Raw genomic sequence first — 10,919 nt, forward strand, 5'->3', positions numbered from 1 at the left:
TCCTTTAAAATCAAGGCAGATCAAAAGCAATAGTTTGGGGATCAGTTAAATCAACGGAAAAGATATGGAATCTCCCTCGGAGCCCGCTGGGGAGATTCCTGTTTTCGAAACGCTTGGAGGCCCAAAAGGGCCTTTGATTTCCTTGGCTACAATCCATCAGCGAATGCTTTGCTAGATGGTTCGGCGATGATGCCAGCGTGAAAGGTTTGCAGTTCCAGGAACATTCAAGGCTAAAGCAAATAACAAGCCAGCTGGGAAAGTCCTCTCCATCATAGTTAGGTGTGGTCCACCTTAGTAAGACCACACCTGCATCCATACTTACATACTTTTGTAAGACAAAACTTGCATCCAGTTTTGGTCACCACATTACAAGATGTGGAGACTCTAGAAAGAGTGTAGAGAAGAGCAACCAGGATGATGAAGGGACTGGAGGATAAAATATACGAAAAACGGTTGCAGGAACTGGGCATGGCTGGTCTAGTGAAGAGAAGGACCAGGGGAGACAGGAGAGCATCTTCCAATATTATTTGAGGGGCTGCCACAGAGAGGAGGAAGGGGGTCAAGCTATTTTCCAAAGCACCTGAAGGCCAGACAAGGAACAATGGATGGAAATTGATCAAGGAGACATTCAACCTGGAAATAAGGAGGAATTTCCTGACAGTGAGAACAATCAACCCATGGAACAGAAGTTGCCTTCAGAAGTTGTGGGAGCTTCATCCCTGGAGGCTTTCAAGAAGAGACTGGACTGCCATTTGTCAGAAATGGTGTAGGGCAGGGATGGCTAACCTTTTTGCCATCGCGTGCCAGGAAGGAGGGGGGCAGGGGAGGTTCGCGTGCACGTGTGCCCACACCCATAATTCTATGTACCCCGCCCCGTGCATGCGACCCCCCCCTTCCCCCCGCTCTTAGCACACGATGGCCCGGTAGGCCCGTTTTTCTTTCTCACCTGGCTCCAGATCCTCTCTATGCATCTGGGGAGGGCGAAAACAGCCTTCCCCACCCCCTCGGAGGCCCAAAACGGCCCGTTTCCCAACTTCTGGTTGGACAGGAAGTGCTGTCCCCAGCCTCCAGAGACTCTGACGCATGCACACTGGAGCTGAGCTGGCGTGCCAGGCAACATGGCTCCGCGTGCCACCTGTGGCACGCGTGCCATAGGTTCACCATCATGGGTGTAGGGTCTCCTGCTTGGGCAGGGGGTTGGACTAGATGACCTATAAGGTCCCTTCCAACTCTGTTAATAAAGAGGCTTTGGAAAAAGTGCAAAGAAGAGCAACTAAGATGATTAAGGGCCTAGAGACTAAAACATATGAAGAATGATTGTAGGATTTGGGTACGGCCAATCTAGAGAAAAGAAGGACTAGGGGAACATGATAGCAGGGTTCCAATATTTGAGGGGCTGCCCCAAAGAGGAAGGGGGTCAATTGATTTTCCAAAGCACCAGAAACAATGGATGGAAACTCATAAAGGAGAGAAGCAACCTGGAATTAAGGAGAAACTTTAATAAATGACTATTAACCAGTGGGACAGAAGTTGCCTTCAGACATTGTGGATGCTTCATCACTGGAGGTTTTTAAGCAGAGACTGGACAGTCACTTGACTGAAATGGTATAGGATCTCCTGCTTGAACAGGGGGCTGGACTAGAAGACCTCCAAGGTCCCTTCCAGGTTCCAGCTCTATTCTGATTCTAATTCTCCATTTTTTGCAGGGGGGAAAAAGTCCCAGGACAGCCTGGGAAAATGAGGAAAATGAGAAGTGTCTTGTCTTCAGGATGTGGAACTCAAATTAAGACTCATCAGGTAGGACATCTCTTCGGGAAGAGGGAATACTGGTAGCCCTGGACTTACGACCAGCAAGGGGGGTGGACTAGAAGACCTCCCAGGTCCCTTCCCAACTCTGTTATTCTGTAAAAACAATCCTGATCAGTATTTCCCGCATGTTGTATAAACATTGAAAGCACCGCCTTTGGTGACAGGAACGGACACACCTGTTTAAGGTGCCCCCCCCTCCTCCAAGTTTTATTTGCTGTGTTCACAAAATAGTGTCATTGAAATGTCCTTTTCACACCGGGCCTGTTTACCAGTTTCTTTGCATTCGGATGTCAATTGTTGAGGAACTTGCAGCTGACTTGTGCAAACTCACACCTGTTTCACTGCTGGCACTGCCGTGGTTCCTCTCTCTTTTTTTTTAAAAAAAAAGAATGAACCAATTTAAGAAGTGATGTCGGTTGAAAAATAGGTTGCTTCAAATGCATCTGTTTAGAACAGGGGTTGGCAGCCTTAAACACTCAAGGAGCCTTTTGGACCACAGAAAAAAAAACACCGGGAGCCACAAAACTCTTTTGACATCTAAAATGAAGATAACACTTCATTTTTTTTACCTTTATGCTATGTATAAAGAAACTATAGTGTGTTGCATTTATGAAATCAATGACCTGCTGCAGAGAAAACACATTTTTATTTCTGCATGCAACAAAAACATGTTGAACTCCGAAAAAAAAAATGGGCCGAAAAGCTCAATCAATCACGTGCTGGCGGGTGTCACACATTGGCGGTTGTGACGCATATTTTGAGTGACAGGGAGCCGCAGCAGAGGGAGGAAAGAGCCACATGCGACTCCAGAGCTGTGAGTTTGCAGACCCCTGGTTTAGAAGGCGAGGTTAGGCCGCCATCTTGCCTTTTTTTGACATACACACAACCTTGATCGAATAGATTACCTGTAACTTTCTTTTAAATTGCATTTCAAACAAGGCTACTTTGAGCCAGCTTTTAAATTTGCAAGCCACGTTCCTGTGCATAACTAAAATTCAGGGTGAAAAGTTCCTTTTACAAGTTCTTGGGTTACAAGCTGCGTTTAAACCAGAGTTTACAGCTAGTCCTTGAGTAACAATAGTTTGTTGAGAAATGTTTCAGAAGTTACAACGGCACTGAAAAAAGTGACTTATGGCTGTTTTTCACACTTACAACCGTTACAGCATTCCTCATAGTCACGTGATCAAAATTCAGACGCTTGGCAACGGACTCCTATTTATGACGGTTGCGGGAACTGGCCACCGTCATCAATAGGAGTCAGTTGCCAAGCATCAAAATATCCTGATTTTGTGATCCCCTTTTGAAAGTTTTTGACAAGCAAAAGTCAACGGGGAAGTGTGAGGTTTTATTGGTTCAATTTATTTATTGGGTCAATTTATATGCCGCCCTTCTCCGGAGACTCAGGGTGGCTTACAATGCGTTAAGCAATAGCCTTCATACTTTTGTATATACCTGCTTAGTAGGGCTTTCGGGGGCCCCTAAGCGGTGTTCTTTTTTATACAAGTCAGCTTATTGCCCCCCACAATCTGGGTCCTCATTTTACCTACCTCGGAAGGATGGAAGGCTGAGTCAACCTTGAGCCTGGTGAGATTTGAACTTGCAGTAATTGCAGGCAGCTGTGTTACTTAACAGTGCTTTAGTCCTTACAACCCTGTTACTAATTTAACCACTGTAGTGATTCACTTAGCAACAGTGGCAAGAAAGGTCGTAAAACGGGGGACAAAACTCGCTTAACAACTTGTCTCGCTTAGCAGCAAAAAAATTGGGTTCAGTTGAGGCTGTAAGTTGAAGATTTCCTGTATCTCCCTGGTAATTTGACAGAGAAGGAGACTTGAGAAACAGTGACCACGATTCCTGGTTTATCTCTAAACAAGGACCGCGTGACCGCAATCAGGCCCTCTGTGGCCAATCTTAGCCTGCATTCCTGGTTAGATTCTTTTGAGCAGAAGAAAAAGAAATGAAATGCTTTCTTTTTTCAGGTTTTTTTTTTTAAAACAACATTTTATTTGGCTGTTTCTCCTAGAGACCAGCATGAGGCCCAAATGGTTAACACCTGTGGCAATACAGACCAACCTGGCTTGCATATGTTCTCCGTACCCCCTGACAAAATAATAAAGAAAAATGTTTTTGAACTGCATCCCAGGTAATTTGCACGGCACGGGGACGTCCCCGAGAGAGGAGGAAGACCGAGAGGAACCATTTCACCCCGTCAGACAGTTCTGTGAGGGGCATAAATTATAGTTGCAAAGCACACACACACACGGAGGGTTTTATTTATTTATATATTTATTTAAGAAATTTTATATATTCGTCCCCCCCCCCCCAAAATCACTCTCAGGGACTCTTGGCGGTTTCAAACATAAAATTTAAACAATTGTTAATCCGCCGATCCCCTTTACGGAATCCTTTCTAAATTCTGGAGTGGCTTTCCAAAAAAAAAAAAAAAAGGGAAAAAAAGGCTTTTTTGGATCCAATGACAAAAGGATTGTGTTTGTATATGTGTGTGTGTGTGTGTATTTGTGGGTGTGATTTTAGACTCTGCCTTGGGGATTGGGGGCCAGTTGAGAAATGCAACCAAGGAAAAAAAAATATTGTAAGCTACCCAGAGTTACCCTGTGGTAAAATAGGCAGATTAAAATAAAATAAAATAAAATAAAATAAAATAAAATAAAATAAAATAAAATAAAATAAAATAAAATAAAATGTACAGTACAGTAAAGTAAAAAACACAGTACAGTAAAATAAATATAGTACAGTGCAGTACAATAAAATAAAATACAGTACAGTACAGTAAAATAAAATAAAATAAATAAATACAGTATAGTGCAGTAAAATAAATACAGTACAGTAAAATAAATACAGTACAGTAAAATAAAGTAAAATAAAATAAATACAGTACAGTACAGTACAGTAAAATAAAGTAAAATAAATAAGTACAGTAAAATAAAAACAGTACAGTAAAATAAAATAAATAAATACAGTATAGTACAGTAAAATAAATACAGTACAGTAAAATAAATACAGTACAGTAAAATGAAGTAAAATAAATACAGTACATTAAAATAAAATAAAATGAATACAGTATAGTAAAATAAAGTAAAATAAAATACAGTACAGTAAAATAAAGTAAAATAAAATAAATACAGGACAGTAAAATAAAGTAAAATAAAATAAAATAAATACAGTATAGTACAGTAAAATAAATACAGTACAGTACAATAAAACACAGTACAGTAAAATAAATACAGTACAGTAAAATAAATACAGTCCAGTAAAATAAAATAAAATAAAAACAGTCCAGTAAAATAAAGTAAAATAAATACAGTACAGTAAAATAAAATAAAATAAAATATATACAGTCCAGCAAAATAAAATACAATATAAAATAAAATGTAAACTAAAACCACAAGATGTAAAAGTGGATGTTGGAAGGCCTCTTAAGGCTGTGTTTCTCAACCTAGGCCTCTTTAAGAGGAGTGGACTTCAACTCCCAGAATTCCCCAGACAGCATGGCTGTCTGGGGAATTCTGGGAGTTGAAGTCCACATGTTTTGAAGATTTAAAAAAGGTTGAGAAACACTGCTCTAAGGCCACAGGGGCAATGGAATAAAGAGGAAATGCAGAATTATCTTAGCAGAAACAAGATGCCAGAACTGAAAAAGAGAGGGATAAAATTGACAGCTGCTGTGAGAAGCACCATCGGTGCCTGGTACAGGTCTAGGCCAGGAGATAAGAAAGGAATATCTGGGGCAGATGGATTGTCTATCACCTCCTCCTCCTCCTCCTCTTCCTCCTCCTCCTCCTCCCTGTCAGTTAAAACAGAAAGATTTCTCCCTCATCTAAAAACAAAAAACAAAAAAAATCAACCCGGTCAGAAAATCAAGGATGGCAGCATTGCGTTGCAACTTTAAGCCGGGTGGACTTCATCTCCCAGAATTCCCCAGCCAGCGCGGTCTGCATTTAGAGCATTTTTGCAGTGTCCTGCGCTCACGTGACTATGATTTGTGATATTGTTTTGCAAAAAAACCCCCGCCATGTAGCCAAAAATGAGAACGTCCAACACTCAGGCCTTACGACGACGGCACTGTTCTCTTAATGACTGCTGCAAAATTGGGAGACCCCCTTTACGACATCATGACTTAGAATGGTACTTAGGGTTATAAGTCAAGGACTACCCACATTGGTTTTTGCTTGTCATCCTATTGATATAAGGCATTGAGAGTAGAGTAGCCGTAGAGTAGAAGAAGTAGAGTAGAAGTCGAGTACGGTAGGAGTAGGAGTAGGAGTAGAGTAGGAGTAAAAGTAAGAGTAGAGTAGAGTAGAGTAGAGTAGAGTAGAGTAGAGTAGAGTAGAGCAGAGCCCTGGTAGCGCAGAAGACTAAAGCACTGTTATTAACATCAGCTGCCTGCAATTACTGCAAGTTCAAATCTCCCCAGGCTCAAGGTTGACTCAGCCTTCCATCCTTTCTAAGGTAGGTGAAATGAGGACCCAGATTGTGGGGGAAATAAGCTGACTTTGTATAAAATATACAAAAGGATGAAGGCTATTGCTTAACGCATTGTAAGCAGCCCTGAGTCTCCAGAGAAGGGCGGCATATAAATCAAATAAAAAAAAAAAAAAAAAAGAGTAGAGTAGAATAGAATCCCATACCCATACCCATACCCATACCATACCATACCATACCGTGGTGGGTTCTAACCGGCTTTACTACCGGTTCTCTTTGTGCGCGCGCTTTGCGCGCGATCGCCTCTTCGGGCGAAAGCAGGATTTCCTGCTTTCTAGCAAATATAAATTGCATGACACAGCTGATCATTGGAAATACCGGTTTTGACCAACTGGTAGCTTTTTTTTACTACCGGTTCGCCAAACCACTAGATTTTATTACTACCGGTTTGCCTGAACCAGTGCAAACCGGTAGGATTTCACCACTGATCCAGCCCCAACCAAGTAGACTTCTGGTTAGTTCTCCTCAAAATCTGATTTTTTTTCACTTCTTTCTTCAAGAGCCTTGGATTTGCAGTCCTCTGAGGAACGTCTCCAAATGTTATTCTTGCTTTTTTACCCGATCCCGCGAAAATTTACGATTTCCGCCTGGTTACGAAATGATCTGGAAGAGTTCCGGAATCCGAATAGCGGGCGTGATATGGAGAGCGACAAATTTGCTCGGAGGGGAAGTGCACACTTTACAATCCGATAACCCCGATGTTAAACAGATGAAGGGAGCATTCCCCCCGCCCCCCAGGCTCAGAGGGGGTTGTTCGCAGCCCAGTCGTGGGCTGCAGTGATGTTCAACAGATGTTAGCGGAGATATAAACAGTCCCCATGTGGCAGAGTGTTGACTAAATCCAGATTTAGGCCTGGTTTGTGCAAGTATGCCCATCCGTGGCTCGTGTGATCCCAATGGATGTGTGGGCCATCTGAAGTAGAGAATGGGAAAACCATAGAATACAGAATAACAGAGTTGGAAGGGACTTTGGAGGCCTTCTAGTCTGACCCCTGTACCATTCTGGACAAATGGCTGTCCAGTCCCAACATAGATAATCATAAATCACACAGTAAGAGGTTATTTATTTTTTTCGTTATAAGTGTTGTAAAAAAAAAATTGGAAGTCGCTTTTTTTATCATGATGTTTTCCTTCTTTTCTTTGATTTCTGAACTTCGGTCTTTGCAGTTTTCTCCATTCGTTTTCCCTCTTTTTTCATCCTAAATATTAGTTGTCTTAGAAGTGTCACTAAAAATTGTTTTCAAAATGAAATAGAGAACGGCATAGACATGATTTCTGATTCTCCCCAAAAATCACCTCCACATAGTACAGGTAGGCACTCATGCCATCCCCCCCCCACGCATCCCGAAAATCAGCTGGCCGGCGGGAGGCGCATGCACATGCTCGGTGGAGCTGAACTGGGCAACGACTCACGTGCCCACAGAAAGGGCTCCGTGTGCTGGGTGTGGCATGATTTATTTATTTATTTATTTATTTATTTATTTATTTATTTATTTATTTATTTATTTATTTATTTATTTATTTGGTTCGATTTATATGCCGCCCTTCTCCGGAGACTCAGGGCGGCTTACAATGCATTAAGCAATAGCCTTCATACTTTTGTATATACCTGCTTAGAGGGGCTTTCGCCCCCCCACACACACTTTAAGCGGTGTTCTTTTTTATACAAAGTCAGCTTATTGCCCCCACAATCCGGGTCCTCATTTTACCTACCTCGGAAGGATGGAAGGCTGAGTCAACCTTGAGCCTGGCGAGATTTGAACTTGCAGTAATTGCAGGCAGCTGGTGCTACTTAACAGCACATTAGTCTGCTGCGCCACCAAGGCTCAGCGCGCATGCCATAGGTTTGCCATCACGGCCTTAAAGGAATAAAATGCACTTACAAGAGCAAACCAGGTTACAACCTTTGCGAGCGACGGACAGAAAAACGTGGCTGAAAAGGCCTCAAGGCATATGTTTCACTCCAGGAATGGCACGGGGGAAAAAAGGGGGAATTCTTCTCATTTCTCGAAAGAAATTGCTTCTGTCGGTCCCCGAGTTAGTTAGTTGTGAACACGGTTTATTTCCGGAGCCCTCAAACGGTCCCCGAAGTCTTGCATCTGGAATGGATGCCTCCTGCTGAATGCATTTTCTTTCCTCCTCTTTTTTTTTGCAAAATGGATCATGCACCATTTACAGCCAAGCATCTCCTTGGCTTGGTTTGCAAGATGCTTCTTCGGATTTTTCTTTCCTCGCCTCATATTGTGTTGTTGGTTTTTTTTTGACAGGGCTGAATTTTTGCCCGGTGCGACAAAAAGAACGAAAAGTTCTCCCTTACTCTTTTTTTCTCCCTTTCACCAAAACTCTCCTCGGAAGATGCTTTTCTTCTCCCACATCTACCTTTGAAAATTGCCGGTCATTCAATCTTTGCACATCCTTTTGGTGCAGATCAAGCTTGGGATGGGTATTTTCTGTCCTCTCCAGGTACTGCCGAAAAAATCACACACAGGTGTGCATAGGTGTGGGCAGGCACACAAGGCAACATTGATGCATTTTTTGGTATGTACTCAAATTAGATTTTTAACAATCTGTTTAATGTGGATTTTTTAGCGTTTTAATGGTTAGTTCTGTTGTTCTTGCTTTAAAAGGTTTTCAAGAGTTTAATTGTAATATAATATTTCTGGGTGCGTGCTTCCCAGAGTCTTTTGTTGATATGGGGTGGAGAAAGACAGACAGACAGACAGACAGACAGACAGACAGAAAGAAAGAAAGAAAGAAAGAAAGAAAGAAAGAAAGAAAGAAAGAAAATTTCTCCTTAGTTCCAGATTGCTTCTTTCCTTGATGAGTTTCCATCCATTTTTTCTTGTTCTTTCTTCAGGTGCTTTAGAATATAGTTTCACCCCCTCTTCTTTGTGGCAATGCCTCAGAATGAAGAAAGGGACGAATGGAATGGAATGGAGGAAGGAAGGAAGGAAGGAAGGAAGGAAAGAAGGAAGGAAAGAGAGAAGGAAGGAAGGAAGAAAGAAAGAAAGAAAAAAAGGAAGGAAGAAAGAAAGAAAGGAAGGAAGGGAAAGGAAAGGAAAAGGAAAAGGAAAGGAAAGGAAAAGGAAAGGAAAGGAAAGGAAAGGAAAGGAAAGGAAAGGAAAGGAAAGGAAATAAATAAATAAGCAAACAAACAGATAAACAAATAAATAATTTCCCATACCTGTGAGAATAAGAACACTTGGTTAGGGTTAGGATTAGTTAGAAAACTTGGTTTCCTGAGAAAATAAGGGTGTTACCCTAAAACTTTAGAAGGACTTAGTCACGTCATTAAAAAACAAAATAAAATAAATTGAAGCTGAGCTGCTCAGGTTCTGTGGGAAGAAAACTGGGAGGGAATAGAAGAAGAAGGGGGAAAAATTACAAAGTAAAGTTCAAAGGAAGACAAAAACTGAGGTGCTAGGCCACAGTTTGAGACACGCAAAGTTTGGGTGCGGCCAGCACAAAATTGGTTATGAGGTTTAATTCGTCAGAAGGAACAGAACAGAGCAGAATGGAATAACAGAGTTGGGAGGGACCTTGGAGGTCTTCTAGTCCAACCCCCTGCTTAGGCAGGAAACCCTACACCACTTCAGACAAATGGTTATCCAACATCTTCTTAAAAATTTCCAGTGTTGGAGCATTCACAACTTCTGGAGGCAAGCTGTTCCACCGATTAATTGTTCTCAAAGTCAGGAAATTTCTCCTGAGTTCTAGGCTGAATCTCTCCTTGATTAGTTTCCACCCATTGCTTCTTGTCCTGCCTTCAGATGCTTTGGAGAATAGATTGGCCCCCTCAGATATTGGAATGAATGAATGAAGAAAGAAGGAATGAAATGGTCAATTTAGTTTGAATGTTTTAAATTTTGGGCCACAGTTATATAATTCTTTTAAAAATTTTAAATTTTGTATTGGTATGTGTTTTAGTTCCGGCTGTGCACTGCCCTGAGTCCACTAGGAGAAGGGCGGGATATAAATTGAATAAAATAAATAAATAAATAAATAAATAAATAAATAAATAAATAAATAAATAAGAAGGAAGGAAGGAGGAAGGAAGGAAGGAGAGAATGAAGGGAGGGAGGGAGAGAAGAGAGAAGGAAGGAAGGAGGGAAGGAAGGAGAGAAGGAAGGGAGGGAGGAAGGAAGGGAGGAAAGAAGGGAGGGAGGGAGGAAGGAGAGAAGGAAGGAAGCAAGGAGGGAAGGAAGGAGGGAAGGAGGGAAGGAGAGAAGGGAGGAAGGAAGGAAGAAAGAAGAGAGGGAGGGAGGGAGGAAGGAGAGAAGGAAGGAAGGGGAGAAGGAAGCAAGGAGGGAAGGAAGGAGGGAAGGAGAGAAGGGAGGAAGGAAGGAAAGAAGAGAGGGAGGGAGGGAGGAAGGAGAGAAGGAAGGAAGGGGAGAAGGAAGGAGAGAATGGAGGGAGGGAGGGAGGAGACAAGGAAGGAAAGAATGACAGAAGGAGAGACGGGTGAAGGAAGGAGAGATGGAAAGAAAGAAGGAAGGAATATGAGAGTGGAGAAGGGAATGAAAGGGAGGGAAGGGAAGAGAGGAAAGGAAAAGGAAAATGGAAAAGGAAGTGCAAGGCCAGGGAAAAGGCAAAGCAAGGAAAGCCAA

Source organism: Pantherophis guttatus, chromosome 5, assembly GCF_059756535.1.
Source record: "Pantherophis guttatus breed Tessera chromosome 5, ASM5975653v1, whole genome shotgun sequence".
NCBI lineage: Eukaryota > Metazoa > Chordata > Lepidosauria > Squamata > Colubridae > Pantherophis > Pantherophis guttatus.